This window comes from Trachypithecus francoisi, unplaced genomic scaffold (assembly GCF_009764315.1).
Source record: "Trachypithecus francoisi isolate TF-2019V2 unplaced genomic scaffold, Tfra_2.0 Lachesis_group13, whole genome shotgun sequence".
NCBI lineage: Eukaryota > Metazoa > Chordata > Mammalia > Primates > Cercopithecidae > Trachypithecus > Trachypithecus francoisi.
The window spans coordinates 103,937,375-103,954,608 of record NW_022681458.1 but is presented as its reverse complement, the minus strand read 5'-3'; the positions used below and the strand labels follow the sequence as shown (position 1 = coordinate 103,954,608).

General features: G+C 36.8%; 1 non-coding gene across 1 annotated transcript; it reads left to right on the top strand.

Moving 5' to 3' along the window:
* Nucleotides 1-15,394: 15,394 nt before the first annotated feature.
* LOC117095495 lies at nucleotides 15,395-15,525 on the top strand. The gene has a single exon (XR_004442030.1). It is a non-coding gene; the product is annotated as a small nucleolar RNA SNORA72 (small nucleolar RNA).
* Nucleotides 15,526-17,234: the final 1,709 nt, after the last annotated feature.

Here is a 17,234-nt window from a genome sequence, read left to right as displayed (position 1 = left end):
TGAAAGATATGTATTGATATTTCCATAATGACTGATTTAACTAAACATCTTTTCACATACTTATATCTGTATCTTCTTTAGTAAGGTGCACCAATACATTGCAGACCTTTTGTGGGTTGTTTGCTTCCCTATTGGGTTTGAACACATTTTTATATACTCTTGATATAAGTACTTCATCAAAAATATTATTTACAAATGCTTATTTTTTCCATCCTATGTCTTTCCATTTAATTATCTTAGCAGAAACTTTTGAAGATTAAAAAATATTACTTTTGATAAAGTCTAATTTACATGTTTTTTTCTTTTATGGGTCATGGTTTTGGTGTCATATCTAAAAAATCTTGGGTTCTGTAAATAAAGACCTTAAAAGTCACCATTCCATCCTAATAGTAAGCAAAAAGCTGAACAAACTGAAAAATAAAAAAAAAAAAATAAAAATCTTAGATCCATAAGATAAGTCAGATCACAGGGCAAACCACTGTCTCTAAAATTGGAGAAACTGACAGGGGGATATAGGGAATCACAACATATCAGAGCAAAAACTTCCATGGGAACCAGTGTCAAGGTAATAAAACCTGAACTGTATTTGACATTGCTGGAGGCTAAGTGTGGACAAGTATGAGAATTAAAAACTCCAGAGAGACTTAGTCATAGTGGGGACCCCATACTTTCATGAGTCTCCCCTCCAGGAGTTTATCCAGGTTCTCACAGTAAATATTGGAAAAAAATCCCTACAGACAGAAATGAAGAATATGTTATTGGAAACTGGAGAAAAGGCAATCCTTGTTATAAACTGACAAAAACCTTGGCTGAATTGTGTTTTGTGGAAGGCAAAATTTATGAGCAATGAATTGGCTATTTGGCTGAAGAAATTTCTAAGCAAAGTGCTTAAAGTGTGTCCTGGGCCCTTTTCAATTCTTACAATAAAATGTCAGAAAAGATAAATGATTAAAGACCAAACTTTTAATCAAAAAGGAAGCAAGACTTAAACATTTGGAAAATTCTCAGCCTACTCATGTTGCAAGGAATGATAAAATATGTTTAGGAGAGAATAAAGGTAGAGGCAAATTATTTTCATAAGATTTGTCTGGATTTGCTATCTCAAGAGAAGCCAGGGGCTACTCATCTAGACAATAGAGGAATAATCCTGAGGGCATTTTGTAAATTACTGAAGTTACCACCTCCCATCATAGGCCCAGAGTACAAGGAACTGGAGGTCCAAGTGATTTCAAGGCTGTGCTCCATGAATTTTAGCACAGTGCTCCTTGGCTGCCCTAGGTGTGGCTCCAGTGGGTTCAGGTGCAGTGTGAACTGAGTTGGCTACCTCTCCAGAGTGTACAAATACTCAACGTTGGCAGTGTCCACTGTGTGCCATCTCATCTTCCTCAGAGCACAGACTGCATGAACTGTTGGGATGTGGCTATCTCCATCTAGGTTTTGTAGGACAAGGTCCTACAACCCCTATCCTGTATTTCCAGAAAGCAGGGCATTGAGTAAAAGATTATTTTTGATCCTCAATATTTAATTTCGTTTGCCCTGTTTGGTTTCAGACTTGCTTGGGACTTGTTACCTCTGTCATCTTTCCTAATGATCCCTTTTGGAATCAGAATGTATATCCTAAGCCTGTACCAACACTGTATTTTGGAAGAACATAACCTGTTTATTTTATAAGCTTACAACTAGAGAGTGTCACCCGTATCTAGATAATATTTTCACGTAACTTTGGACTTCAGACTTGAGTTGATGTGGGAACATGTTAAGACTTCTGAGGCTATTGTGATGGAATAAATGTATTTTACAAGCAAGAAGGACATAAATTTTTTGGAGATGGGATGGAATGGTATGATCTGAATGTTTGTGTCCCCCCAGATTTTATATGTTGAACATCTAATCATCAATGTGATGGTATTCAAAGGTGGGGTTTCTGAACAGTGATTAGATTATGAGAGTAGTGCTTTCATTAATGGAACCAGAACCCTTATAAAAGAAACACCAGAAAGCTGTCTTTCCCCTTTCAATACACATAGTGTATTGAACACAGGGAGAAGCTATCTATGAAAAGCTATCTATGTCCCTCGTTAGACACCAAAACTTTTGGCAACTTTATCTTAGACTTTCCATTCTCCACACCTATTGAAAATAAGTTCCTTTTGTTTATAGGCTACCCAGGTTATATAATTTTGTTATAGCAGCCTGAACTTACTAAAACTCTTCCAAAATAGAAAGCACCAGGTCCGGATAAGAATTCACTGGTGAATTCTACCATACATTCAAGGAAGAAATTGTATCAATTTATAAAAAGGATCTCTTTAAGAAGACAGAAGCAAAAAGAATACGTCTTAACTCATTCTATAAGTCCAACATCATGCTAATATTAAAACCAGACAAATGCATTGCAATAATTAAAAAGATTTTAATTACTTTCACAAGCATAGTTGCAAAAATCCTTAACAAAATAGTAGCAAACAAAGTCCAACATTGTATGAAAACAATTGTATACCAAAACCAAGAGGGAATTTTCTCAGGAATGCACAGCTAATTCAACTTTTAAAAATCAATCAATATAATTCATCACATAATCAGGCCGAAGAAGAAAGTCACATGATTATAATCAATAGATAAAGAAAAAGCATTTCACAAAATCCAATACCCATTTATGATTTAAAAGAGACTCCCTCCAAAATAGAATACCAGGAAACTTCACCAACTTGATCTAAAATATTTATTTAAACAACTATAGCTAACATCATTCTAAAGTGTGAGAAAATAGTTGTTTTTCTTATTGAGACTGAGGACAAGGCAAAGATTCCAGTATGGTAAAGATGCCATTTCTTTCCAGTTGGATCTTCAGATTCAATGCAGTCTCAATCAAACTGCCAGACAGTTATTATTTTTTTAGCTATTAGCAAATTAATTCTAGAGTTCATATAAAGAGGCACAAGATCAAGAATAGCCAAAACAATATTGAAGAAGAACAACAAATCTGAAGAACTGACACTACTCAAGTTTAAGATTTACTATAAAACTATAATAAAAGAACAGTGTGATATTGGCAGAAAAAAAATCTACAAATAGAATAGAGAGCTCAGAAATAGACCCACATAAATATAATCAACTGATCTTTTAAAAAGGAGCAAAGAAAATACAATGAATAACAAATTGTCTCTTTAATAAGTGGTATGAGAATAACTGGACATTCACTTGAAAAAAATGAATTTAGATACAGAACTTAGGCTCTTCACAAAAGTTAAGTGAAAATGGATCATAAACCTAAATGTAAAATGCAACACTATAAAACTCCTACAAAACAACAGAAGAGAAGCTCTTGATGACCTTGGGTTTGGCAATGAGATTTCAGTTATGAAATTAAAGGCACAAACCCTGAAGAAAGTCAAACTGTCTCTCTTTGCACACTCTATATCTAGAAAACCCCATAGACTCTACCAAAAGACTGCTAGAACTGCAAAACAACTTCAGTAAAGTTTCAGGAAACAAAGTCAATGTACAAAAATCAGTAGCATTTCTATATATCAGAAACATCCAAGCTGATAGCCAAATCAAGAATGCAATCCCATTTACAACAGCTAAAAAAAGAATAAAATACCTTTAAATACAGCTCACCAAGGCAGTAAGACCTCTACAATAAGAATTACAAAACACTGCTGAAAGAAATAAGAGATGACAGAAACAAATGGAAGAACATTTCATGCTCATGGATAAAAGAATCAATACTGTTAAAATGGTCATACTCATTGGGGGGGCGGAGCAAGATGGCCGAATAGGAACAGCTCCAGTCTCCAGCTCCCAGCGCAAGCCACACAGAAGATAGGTGATGTCTGCATTTTCAACTAGGTACTGGGTTTATCTCATTAGGGAGTGCCGGACAATCAGCGCTGGTCAGCTGTTGCAGCCTGACCAGCAAGAGCTGAAGCAGGGCGAGGCATCGCCTCACCTGGGAAGCGCAAGGGGGAAGGGAATCCCTTTTCCTAGCCAGGGGAACTGAGACACACAACACCTGGAAAATCGGGTAACTCCCACCCCAATACTGCGCTTTAAGCAAACGGGCACACCAGGAGATTATATCCCACACCTGGCCAGGAGGGTCCCACGCACACGGAGCCTTCCTCATTGCTAGCACAGCAGTCTGCGATCTAATTGCAAGGCAGCAGCGAGGCTGGGGGAGGGGCACCAGCCATTGCTGAGGCTTAAGTAGATAAACAAAGCCCTGGGGAGATCAAACTGGGTGGAGCTCACAGCAGCTCAAGGAGGCCTGCCAGTCTCTGTAGACTCCACCTCTGGGGACAGTGCACAGCTAAACAACAACAAAAACAATAATAAAAAAAAAAAGCAGCAGAAAACTCTGCAGACGCAAACGACTCTGTCTGACAGCTTTGAAGAGAGCAGTGGATCTCGCAACACGGAGGTTGAGATCTGAGAATGGACAGACTGCCTACTCAAGTGGGTCCCTGACCCCTGAGTAGCCTAACTGGGAGACATCCTCCACTGGGGCAGACCGACACCCCACACCTCACACGGTGGAGTACACCCCTGACAGGAAGCTCCCAAAGCAAGAATCAGACAGGTACACTCGCTGTTCAGCAGTATTCTATCTTCTGCAGCCTCTGCTGCTGACACCCAGGCAAACAGGGTCTGGAGTGGACCTCAAGCAATCTCCAACAGACCTACAGCTGAGGGTCCTGACTGTTAGAAGGAAAACTAACAAACAGGAAGGACACCCACACCAAAACCCCATCAGTACATCACCATCATCAATGACCAGAGGCAGATAAAACCACAAAGATGGGGAAAAAGCAAGGCAGAAAAGTGGGAAATTCAAAAAATAAGAGCACATCTCCCCCTCCAAAGGAACACAGCTAATTGCCAGCAACGGATCAAAGCTGGACAGAGAATGACTTTGACAAGATGAGAGAAGAAGGCTTCAGACCATCAAACTTCTCAGAGCTAAAGGAGGAATTACGTACCCAGCGCAAAGAAACTAAAAATCTTGAAAAAAGAGTGGAAGAATTGATAACCAGAATAATTAATGCAGAGAAGGCCATAAACGAACTGACACAGATGAAAACCATGACACAAGAAATACGTGACAAATGCACAAGCTTCAGTAACCGACTCGATCAACTGGAAGAAAGAGTATCAGCGACTGAGGATCAAATGAATGAAATGAAGCGAGAAGAGAAACCAAAAGAAAAAAGAAGAAAAAGAAATGAACAAAGCCTGCAAGAAGTATGGGATTATGTAAAAAGACAAAATCTAAATCTGATTGGGGTGCCTGAAAGTGAGGGAGAAAATGGAACCAAGTTGGAAAACAAGCTTCAGGATACCATCCAGGAGAACTTCCCCAACCTAGTAGGGCAGGCCAACATTCAAATTCAGGAAATACAGAGAACACCACAAATATACTCCTCAAGGAGAGCAACTCCAAGACACATAATTGCCAGATTCACCAAAGTTGAAATGAAGGAAAAAATCTTAAGGGCAGCCAGAGAAAAAGGTCGGGTTACCCACAAAGGGAAGCCCATCAGACTAACAGCAGATCTCTCAGCAGAAACTCTACAAGCCAGAAGAGAGTGGGGGCCAATATTCAACATTCTTCAAGAAAAGAATTTTAAACCCAGAATTTCATATCCAGCCAAACTAAGTTTCATCAGTGAAGGAGAAATAAAATCCTTTACAGATAAGCAAATGCTTAGAGATTTTGTCACCACCAGGCCTGCCTTACAAGAAACCCCGAAGGAAGCACTAAACATGGAAAGGAACAACCGGTACCAGCCATTGCAAAAACATGCCAAAATGTAAAGACCATCGAGGCTAGGAAGAAACTGCATCAACTACTGAGCAAAATAACCAGTTAATATCATAATGACAGGATCAAGTTCACACATAACAATATTAACCTTAAATGTAAATGGACTAAATGCTCCAATTAAAAGACACAGACTGGCAAACTGGATAAAGAGTCAAGACCCATCAGTCTGCTGTATTCAGGAGACCCATCTCACATGCAGAGACATACATAGGCTCAAAATAAAGGGATGGAGGAAGATCTACCAAACAAATGGAGAACAAAAAAAAGCAGGGGTTTACAATCCTAGTCTCTGATAAAACAGACTTTAAACCATCAAAGATAAAAAGAGACAAAGAAGGCCATTACATAATGGTAAAGGGATCATTTCAACAGGAAGAGTTAACTATCCTAAATATATATGCACCCAATACAGGAGCACCCAGATTCATAAAGCAAGTCCTTAGAGACTTACAAAGAGACTTAGACTCCCATACAATAATAATGGGAGACTTCAACACCCCACTGTCAACATTAGACAGATCAACGAGACAGAAAGTTAACAAGGATATCCAGGAATTGAACTCATCTCTGCACAAAGCGGACCTAATAGACATCTGTAGAACTCTCCACCCCAAATCAACAGAATATACATTCTTCTCAGCACCACATCGCACTTATTCCAAAATTGACCACATAATTGGAAGTAAAGCACTCCTCAGCAAATGTACAAGAACAGAAAATTATAACAAACTGTCTCTCAGACCACAGTGCAATCAAACTAGAACTCAGGACTAAGAAACTCAATCAAAACCGCTCAACTACATGGAAACTGAACAACCTGCTCCTGAATGACTACTGGGTACATAACAAAATGAAGGCAGAAATAAAGATGTTCTTTGAAACCAATGAGAGCAAAGATACAACATACCAGAATCTCTGGGACACATTTAAAGCAGTGTGTAGAGGGAAATTTATAGCACTAAATGCCCACAAGAGAAAGCTGGAAAGATCTAAAATTGACACCCTAACATCACAATTAAAAGAACTAGAGAGGCAAGAGCAAACACATTCAAAAGCTAGCAGAAGGCAAGAAATAACTAAGATCAGAGCAGAACTGAAGGAGATAGAGACACAAAAAACCCTCCAAAAAATCAAGGAATCCAGGAGTTGGTTTTTTGAAAAGATCAACAAAATCCACAGACCGCTAGCAAGATGAATAAAGAAGAAAAGAGAGAAGAATCAAATAGAAGCAATAAACCAACAACCCCATAGAAATACAAACTACCATCGGAGAATACTATAAACACCTTTATGCAAATAAGCTAGAAAATCTAGAAGAAATGGATAATTTCCTGGACACTTACACTCTCCCAAGACTAAACCAGGAAGAAGCTGAATCTCTGAATAGACCAATAGCAGGCTCTGAAATTGAGGCAATAATTAATAGCCTACCAACAAAAAAAGTCCAGGACCACATGGATTCACAGTTGAATTCTACCAGAGGTATAAGGAGGAGCTGGTACCATTCCTTCTGAAACTATTCCAACCAATAGAAAAAGAAGGAATCCTCCCTAACTCATTTTATGAGGCCAACATCATCCTGATACCAAAGCCTGGCAGAGACACAACAAAAAAAGAGGATTTTAGACCAATATCCCTGATGAACATTGATGCAAAAATCCTCAATAAAATACTGGCAAACCGGATTCAGCAGCACATCAAAAAGTTTATCCACCATGATCAAGTGGGCTTCATCCCTGGCATGCAAGGCTGGTTCAACATTCGCAAATCAATAAACATAATCCAGCATATAAACAGAACCAAAGACAAGAACCACATGATTATCTCAATAGATGCAGAAAAGGCTTTTGACAAAATTCAACAGCCGTTCATGCTAAAAACGCTCAATAAATTCGGTATTGATGGAACATACCTCAAAATAATAAGAGCTATTTATGACAAACCCACAGCCAATATCATACTGAATGGGCAAAAACTGGAAAAATTCCCTTTGAAAACTGCCACAAGACAGGGATGCCCTCTCTCACCACTCCTATTCAACATAGTGTTGGAAGTTCTGGCTAGGGCAATCAGGCAAGAGAAAGAAATCAAGGGTATCCAGTTAGGAAAAGAAGAAGTCAAATTGTCCCTGTTTGCAGATGACATGATTGTATATTTAGAAAACCCCATTGTCTCAGTCCAAAATCTCCTTAAGCTGATAAGCAACTTCATCAAAGTCTCAGGATACAAAATTAATGTGCAAAAATCACAAGCATTCTTATACACCAGTAACAGACAAACAGAGAGCCAAATCATGAATGAACTTCCATTCACAACTGCTTCAAAGAGAATCAAATACCTAGGAATCCAACTCACAAGGGATGTCAAGGACCTCTTCAAGGAGAACTGCAAACCACTGCTCAGTGAAATAAAAGAGGACACAAACAAATGGAAGAACATACCGTGCTCATGGATAGGAAGAATCAATATCGTGAAAATGGCCATACTGCCCAAGGTAATTTATAGATTCAATGCCATCCCCATCAAGCTACCAATGAGTTTCTTCACAGAATTGGAAAAAACTGCTTTAAAGTTCATATGGAACGAAAAAAGAGCCCACATTTCCAAGACAATCCTAAGTCAAAAGAATAAAGCTGGAGGCATCACGATACCTGACTTCAAACTATACTACAAGGCTACAGTAACCAAAACAGCATGGTACTGGTACCAAAACAGAGATACAGACCAATGGAACAGAACAGAGTCCTCAGACTCTGATCTTTGATAAACGTGAGAAAAACAATAAATGGGGAAGGGATTCCCTGTTTAATAAATGGTTCTGGGAAAATTGGCTAGCCATAAGTAGAAAGCTGAAACTGGATCCTTTCCTTACTCCTTATATGGAAATTAATTCAAGATGGATTAGAGACTTAAATGTTAGACCTAATACCATAAAAACCCTAGAGGAAATCCTAGGTAATACCATTCAGGACATAGGCATGGGCAAGGACTTCATGTCTAAAACACCAAAAGCAATGACAACAAAAGCGAAAATTGACAAATGGGATCTCATTAAACTAAAGAGCTTCTGCACAGCAGAAGAAACTACCATCAGAGTGAACAGGCAACCTACAGAATGGGAGAAAATTTTTGCAATCTACTCATCAGCAAAGGGCTAATATCCAGAACCTACAAAGAACTCTAACAAATTTACAAGAAAAAAACAAACAACCCCATCAAAAAGTGGGCTAAGGATATGAATAGACATTTCTGAAAAGAAGACATTCATACAGCCAAAAGACACATGAAAAAATGCTCATCATCGCTGGCCATCAGAGAAATGCAAATCAAAACCACAATGAGATACCATCTCACACCAGTTAGAATGGCAACCATTAAAAAGACAGGAAACAACAGGTGTTGGAGAGGATGTGGAGAAACAGGAACACTTTTACACTGTTAGTGGGATTGTAAAGTAGTTCAACCATTATGGAAAACAATATGGCGATTCCTCAAGGATCTAGAACTAGAAGTCCCATATGACCCAGCCATCCCATTACTGGGTATATACCCAAAGGATTATAAATCATGCTGCTATAAAGACAGATGCACACGTATGTTTATTGTGGCACTCTTCACAATAGCAAAGACTTGGAATCAACCCAAATATCCATCAGTGACAGACTGGATTAAGAAAATGTGGCACATATACACCATGGAATACTATGCAGCCATAAAAAAGGATGAGTTTGTGTCCTTTGTAGGGACATGGATGCAGCTGGAAACCATCATTCTCAGCAAACTATCGCAAGAACCGAAAACCAAACACCGCATGTTCTCACTCATAGGTGGGAACTGAACAATGAGATCACGTGGACTCGGGAAGGGGAACATCACACACTGGGGCCTATCACGGGGAGGGGGGGGGGTGAAGGATTGCATTGGGAGTTATAGCTGATGTAAATGATGAGTTGATGGGTGCTGACGAGTTGATGGGTGCAGCACACCAACATGCCACAGGTATACATATGTAACAAACCTGCACGTTATGCACACGTACCCTCGAACTTAAAGTATAATAATAATAAAAAAAAAATGGTCATACTGCCCAAAGCAATTTACAGATTCAATGCTATTTCAATCAAATTAGCAACATTTTTTCACAGAATTGGGAAAAGCTATTCTAAAATTCATATAGAACCAAAAAAGAACCAGAATAACCAAAGCAATCTTGAGCAAAATGAACAAAGCCAGAGGTATCACACTACCTGACTTCAAACTATACTACTGGGATACAGCAACCAAAACAGTATAAATCTGGTACAAAAACAGACACAGAGATCAATGAAACAGGATAGAGAAGCCAGAAGTAAATCTGTACATCTACAACCACCTGATCTTTGACAAAGTCAACAATAATAAACAATAGGGTAAGGACTCCCTTTTCAAAACCTGGTGCTGGGATAACTGGCTAGCCATATACAGAAGAATGAAACTGGACCCCTTCCATTCACCAAATAAAAAAAATAACTCAATATGGATTAAAGACTTAAATAAAAGACCAAGAACAGATGGTGGCAAGGTTATAGAGGAAAAGGAACGCGTACACTGCTGGTGGAAATTTAAATTAGCATAGCCACTGTGGAAAGCAGTTTAAAGGGTTCTCGAAGAACTTAAAAAATTACCATTTTATACTGCAATGTTACTGCTGCATATATACCCAAAGAAAAATAAGTTGTTCTACCAAAAAGACACATGCACTAATATGTTCATTGCAGCACTATTCACAATAGCAAAAACAGATTCAACTAAAGTACCCATCAACGATGGACTGAATAAAGAAAATGTGAAATACACACACACACACACACACACACACACATAGCAGCCATAAAAAACGCAAAATTATTTTCTTTGCAGAAATATGAATGCAGCTGGAGCTATTATCCTAAGCAAACTAATGCAGGTATGGAAAACCAAATACCACGTACTCACTCACAAGTGGGAGCTAAACATTGAGTACACATGGACACAAAGATGGAAGCAATATACACTGGGGACTGCTTGAGAAGCCAGAATGGGAGGGGGCTGTGGGTTGGAAGGCTACCTACAGGGTACTATGCTCACTAGCTGTGTAATGAGATCACTTGTACACCAACCCCCAGCATCATAAAATTTACCCTTGTAACAAACCTGCATGTGTTCCTCTGGATCCTAAAAGTAGCAGAAAAAAATTAAGAACAAAAGAAATAATTGATAAGTTGGACTTAACTAATAGTTAATTTTATCTCCCATGCATGAAACACTCTCAAGTGAATGAACAGACAAGCCCCATATTGGGGGAAAGTATTTGAAAAAGTCATAGTTGATCAAGGACTATTATCCAAAATATACAAAGAGCACTTAAACTTCAACAATAAGAAAATAACAACAACAAAAAAACTTAAAAATAATCCAAAGACTTAACAGACCTTACCGAACAAGATATGTAGATGGAAAATAAGCATATGAAAACATGCTCCACATCAAATATCATAAGGGAAATGCAAAGTAAAAAATGAGATACCACTACATACATATTAGAATGGCCAAATTCAAAACACTGACAACACCAAATGCTGAAGAGGATGTGAAGTGACAGGAACTCTAATTCATTACTGGTAGACATGGAAAATGGTACAGTCGCTTTGAAAGGTGGTTTGACGTTTTGTTTCCTTTTTAAATATAACTAAGAATACTTTTATAATATGATTCAGCAGTCATGCTTCCAAAGGAGTTGGAATTTACCCAAAGGAATAAAAATCTTATGTGCTCAGGTGTTTACATCATCATTAATCATAACTGCCAAAACTTGGAAGGAACCACAATGTCCCTGTTTAGTTCAATGGATAAATAATCTGTGATACATCCAGAAAATGGAACATTATTCTACAATAAAGGAAATGGGTTATCAGACCATGAAAAGACATGGCAATTACTTAAATGCCTTCTACTAGGTGAAATAAGGTGACCTAAAAAGACTACATACTGTAGTATTCCAACTATATGACATTGTTGAAAAGGCAAATGTATAGAGACAGTAAAATAATCAGTGGTTGCCAAGGCATACAGAGGAGGGAGGGATGAATAGGCAGAGTACAGAGGATTATTAGGACTGTGAAACTACCACAATAATACCATAGTTATGGATTTGTATCGTTATACATTTGTCAAAACCCATGGAACATACAACAGCAAGAGTGAACCTTCATATAAACTATGGACGTTGTGTGATAATGATGTGTCAATGTAGGTTTATCAATTGTAACTAATGTATCACTTTGGTGGGGGATGGTCACAATGGGAGAGGCTATGAATGTGTACCGGCAGAAGTATATAAGAAATCTCTGTTCTTTCCTCTCAGTTTTGCTGTGAACCTAAAACTACTCTACACAACGACAAAAAACTTTTTAAAAAAGACATAGAACATCTCATCACATGATACATATTTTTGCACTCCTTTTCGATACATGCCACCACTGCTACCCTCATCTTTGCTTGCCTAGAGATAATCTCTATTCTGATTTCTATAAACTTTAATTAGTTTATGTTGTTGTTGAAGTTTATATAAATGAAATAATATACTGCAAAAAGAAGATGCTTGCCTAATCCATAGTTACAAAAATGTTCTCATATGATACTTTTCAGAAGTTTTACTTTAGTTTTAAAATTTAGATCTTTGTTTTATTTTGAGTTAATTTTTGTATTGTGCAAGTTATGAAATTTATGAAACATGTTTTATTATTGCTGTATGTGAATATCTAATTGTTTTAGTATTTGTTTAAAAGTTTATCCTTTCTTTACTGAATTTATTTAGCATTTTTCTTGAATGCTAAACAATTAATTGACTATTTATGTATGATTCTGTTTCTTGTCATATAATTTTATTCTATTGACCTATTTTTGTATCTCTTAATGTAGCACTATATTACCACAGTTTCATAACAGCAGGTCTTGAAATAAGATAGGATAAGTTCTCTAATTTGTTTCTTCTTTTTCCAGTATATTTTGACTATTGACATCTTAACAATATTACAGTTTTTGATCCAGGAACCTGGCATAACTCACCAATAATTTTAGTATTCCTTAATTTCTCTTAGTAATATTTTTGTATGTTAGTGATTGCTTTAGTGTCTATAGTATACATATTTAATTCAACAAAATCTATTTTCAGTTGATATTATAGTATGTCATATATAGTATAAGAACCTAACAACTAAATATTTCTATTTTTCCTCTCTCAGCCTTTTTGTTATTGTCATACAATTTATTTCACATGTTATAAATACCACAATATGTAAAAAAAATTTACACTGTCAGTTATCTTTCAAAGTCACTAAAATAATAATAATAAAATCTTTCTTGTATTTATCCACATACCTACCGTTTCCAGTGTTCTTTAATCCTTTTGTGGATCCAGATTTCCATCCGGTGTCATTTTCCTTCTCTCTAAAGGACTTTCTTAATATTTGCTTGTTTTAGACATCTGATGATGATGAATTATTCAAGATTTTACATATATTTTGAAAGTCTATTTCATCTTGGTTTTCAAGGGTGATTTTATTAGGTATAGAATTTTGGATCCACAGGTTTCTTTTATTTTTTCATGTTTTGTTTTCTTTTGTCTGCCCTTTTTATACTTTAAAGCTATTGTTCTACTGTTTTCTGGATAGTCTTTTCTCCCAAAAGAAATCTGCTGTCATTATTTTCATTGTCTTCTGTATTTTCTGTGTCTTTTTTGTCTAGTCGCTTTTAAGGCTGGCTTGCTTTTTTTTTCTTTCTGTTTTTCTCTCTCTTCGTTTTTTTTTTTTTTTTTGCTTTTTTTCTTTTCTTTCTTTCCTCTCTCTTTTTTCATCTATTATATCTCTATATATCTTTTTTCATCTGTCTTTACTAATTTGAGGGATTATTTTTTGGCTATGGCTTTCTGAACTACGTAAGTACTTTTTTTTTTTTTGAGTCGCGAGATCTCCGCTCACGGCAAACTCCGCCTCCCGGGTTCACGTCATTTTCCTGCGTCAGCCTCCTGAGTAGCTGGGACTACAGGCGCCCGCCACCACGCCCGGTTGATTTTTTATATATTCAGTAGAGACAGGATTTCACCGTGTTAGCCAGGATGGTCTCGATCTCCTGACCTCGTGATCCGCCCGCCTCAGCTTCCCAAAGTGCTGGGATTACAGGCGTGAGCCACCGCGCCCGGCTTGAACTGTGTAAGTATTCTTTTTTTTTTTTTTTTCAGACGGAGTCTCACTCTGTCGCCCGGGCTGGAGTGCAGTGGCCGGATCTCAGCTCACTGCAAGCTCCGCCTCCCGGGTTTACCGCCATTCTCCTGCCTCAGCCTCCGAGTAGCTGGGATTACAGGCGCCCGCCACCTCGCCCGGCTAGTTTTTGTATTTTTTTTTTTTTTTTTTTTTGAGACGGAGTCTTGCTCTGTCACCCAGGCTGGAGTGCAGTGGCCGGGTATCAGCTCACTGCAACCTCCGCCTCCCAGGTTCACGCCATTCTCCTGCCTCAGCCTCCCGAGTAGCTGGGACTACAGGCGCCCGCCACCTCGCCCGGCTAATTTTTTGTATTTTTAGTAGAGACGGGGTTTCACCGTGTTAGACAGGATGGTCTCGATCTCCTGACCTCGTGATCCGCCCGCCTCGGCCTCCCAAAGTGCTGGGATTACAGGCTTGAGCCACCGCGCCCGGCCTGTGTAAGTATTCTTAATTAAAATCTTAACTCTTTTTAATTCAAGCCAATGATAGCATGTATTTTCCCCCAAAGTCTTAACCAAAGCAGGAAAAAAAAAAAAAAAAAAACCCAAAACAAGAGCTATTTAACTTTGCTGTCTTATTTGTTTTACTGTCACGTGTGTGTGTGTGTGTGCGTGTGTGTATGTATGTATGTATGTATTTCTAGCCTATGTTTGTACTGGAGATGTAGTAGCTTAAAGATGTTGGATGTATGTGAGGATACTGTTGCTCCACCACGACCTTTTTCTCCTTTCTCCAGGTGATGATTAATACTCACAGTTTTGGATTTCTGGTTTCACCATATATCTATAGAACAGATAGATGTGGCTTCAGTTCTTGCTTATCACTTTAGTGTCAGCTTTCTTTTTGTTTTGGACCTCTTTGGATTTTCCTTTAGCCTCTTGTGAGCTCTCTTATGCATATAAAGATATAGTTGTCAAAATTTATTCAGCATTCCTAGGTGTTTAATACTGCATAGTTTTTCAGAACATCAAGGCTGTCATACTGCCAGAACAATTCTAAGTAACAGTTTTAAAGATATCATTTACAATTATTCACTTCAATATAATGTTATTATTTTTAGCATGAGTCCAAACAACAAAAATTGTCTAGAACTTATCCTGGTTATAAACTCTTCTTCACAAAGCATTAGTGAAATTGATGTATCTTAATTTAGATGATACCAAATAATTATTTTTATTGATATTCTTTTCCATCAATTGAATTAAGCACTTCTTCTGACATTAGTATCCTATCTTGTATCAATGAATGTTTGGTTATTTTTCTAACATTCAAAGAGTTATCATATTTTCTGTGAATATTCTCAATGTTCTGATTATGTGATAGTCAGGATAGGCTAAACATTTGCTACATTAAGAACATGCTTATGTACCCACATGTAGCCATTCTCTAGGTCTGGTCTTATAAATGCTGGTGATAAACCAGACAAAAGAAAAAAAAAGTTACCATATTTTTTAAATGTTTCTTGTGATGACATGCAATTTCTTACATAAAATAAATAAGGAATGTCTGTCTCGGCAACATGTTAAAATGAATGTTTAAAAGACATTTGATACTAATAATATTAATTGCTCAGAATAATATTGGTTATCCTACACAATACATTTTCAACAGAAGTCAAATTTGGTAATATTAATTTTGAAGTATTCACTGGCCATGACATGGTTTAACATTGTAATCATTTACCTTAACACCCCTTGTACTAATTTATATTTCATTAGCAATCTTGTCTTTATATTTTGATTTTCCAAGTAATTTCTTGCAAAGTAAATAATTTGGCCAGTAAAACTATAAATATTGTCTACCTAGCAGCTGTATTTCTTTTTGTAAGTTATTAAATTTGCATTCAATATTGCATCAGTTTTATGAGCTTGGTTAGTATGAGACAATGTGAAAAAGACTGAAAAAATAAGAATTAATCCTGAAATACTGTGAACGAACATACTCTGGATGCTATATACATCACCAACTTGTCAGCCACTCCCTAGATGACCCCTGTGCCTTAGTTATATAAGCAGTTATTCATTTCCACTATTATTTGTTGAATCATGCAGCCATCAGTCCCTTCCTCCATCCATGCATTCTGACACTGAACCAACATTTATTAAGCACAACAATGAAAAAAATGTTTGGTCACAAAAGAGAGTGTAATCAGGTATTTTTGTTTTATCTAAAAACTAAATATTTGTTACTCTTTTAATATCATCACTTCTTTCACTTTCTCTGAAATTATATCTATGGCTGTGAGAGAGTAAGATTTGATCTTGGGCATATTTCTTAAATGGGAAAATAGAGTAAAAGTAGAAATTAAATGGATAAAAGTAAACAAAATCAAAAGTCACATCACAATAGCAATCATTTCTGATAGTCTTTTTTTAATTTCAAAAATACATGTTGAACATCAACCATGTCCAAGGCATACTTTTAATTTCTGTACTTTCAAGAATTATGTATCAGTGTTTTTGAACTTGGCACTTTCTTTTTTCTACAGCATGTTCTAGGTCATTATTTATTACACACTGAATTTTTATGTTAAATTTTAAATGACTTGCAATAACCACTATTACAAATCTAAAAATTTCTCATTTTAAATTTATTTTTATTATATAAATTTAAGGTTTACAAGATGTATTGATATATATATTTTAAAATGATTACTATAGTCAAGCAAATTAACATATCCGTCACCTTTCATTACCTTTTATTCTGTGATGAGAGCACCTGAAATCTACAATTGTAGGAAATTTCAACATATAATGCAACATAATGCTATATTCCTCATGCTGCACATCAGATCTCTAGATGTATTCATCGTACATGGCTGCAAGTTTGTACTCTTTGACTGACTTCCTGTTTCTGCTTTCTCCCCTTCCCTGATAGACACTATTCAATTCTGTTTCTATGTATGCAACTTGTAAAGATTCCATATATAAGTTAAATCATGCAGTATTTTCTTTTGGGGCCTGGCTCATTTCACTTAGTATATTATAGCACATTTACCAACAAATGGCACCTCTATTATGTTTAGTAATTGAGTATTAATATTTAAAACACATATATATTTTGTAGACATACATAGCTTACAATTTTTTCAACTGTCTCATTAAAATATTTGATTGTCTTTGTAAATA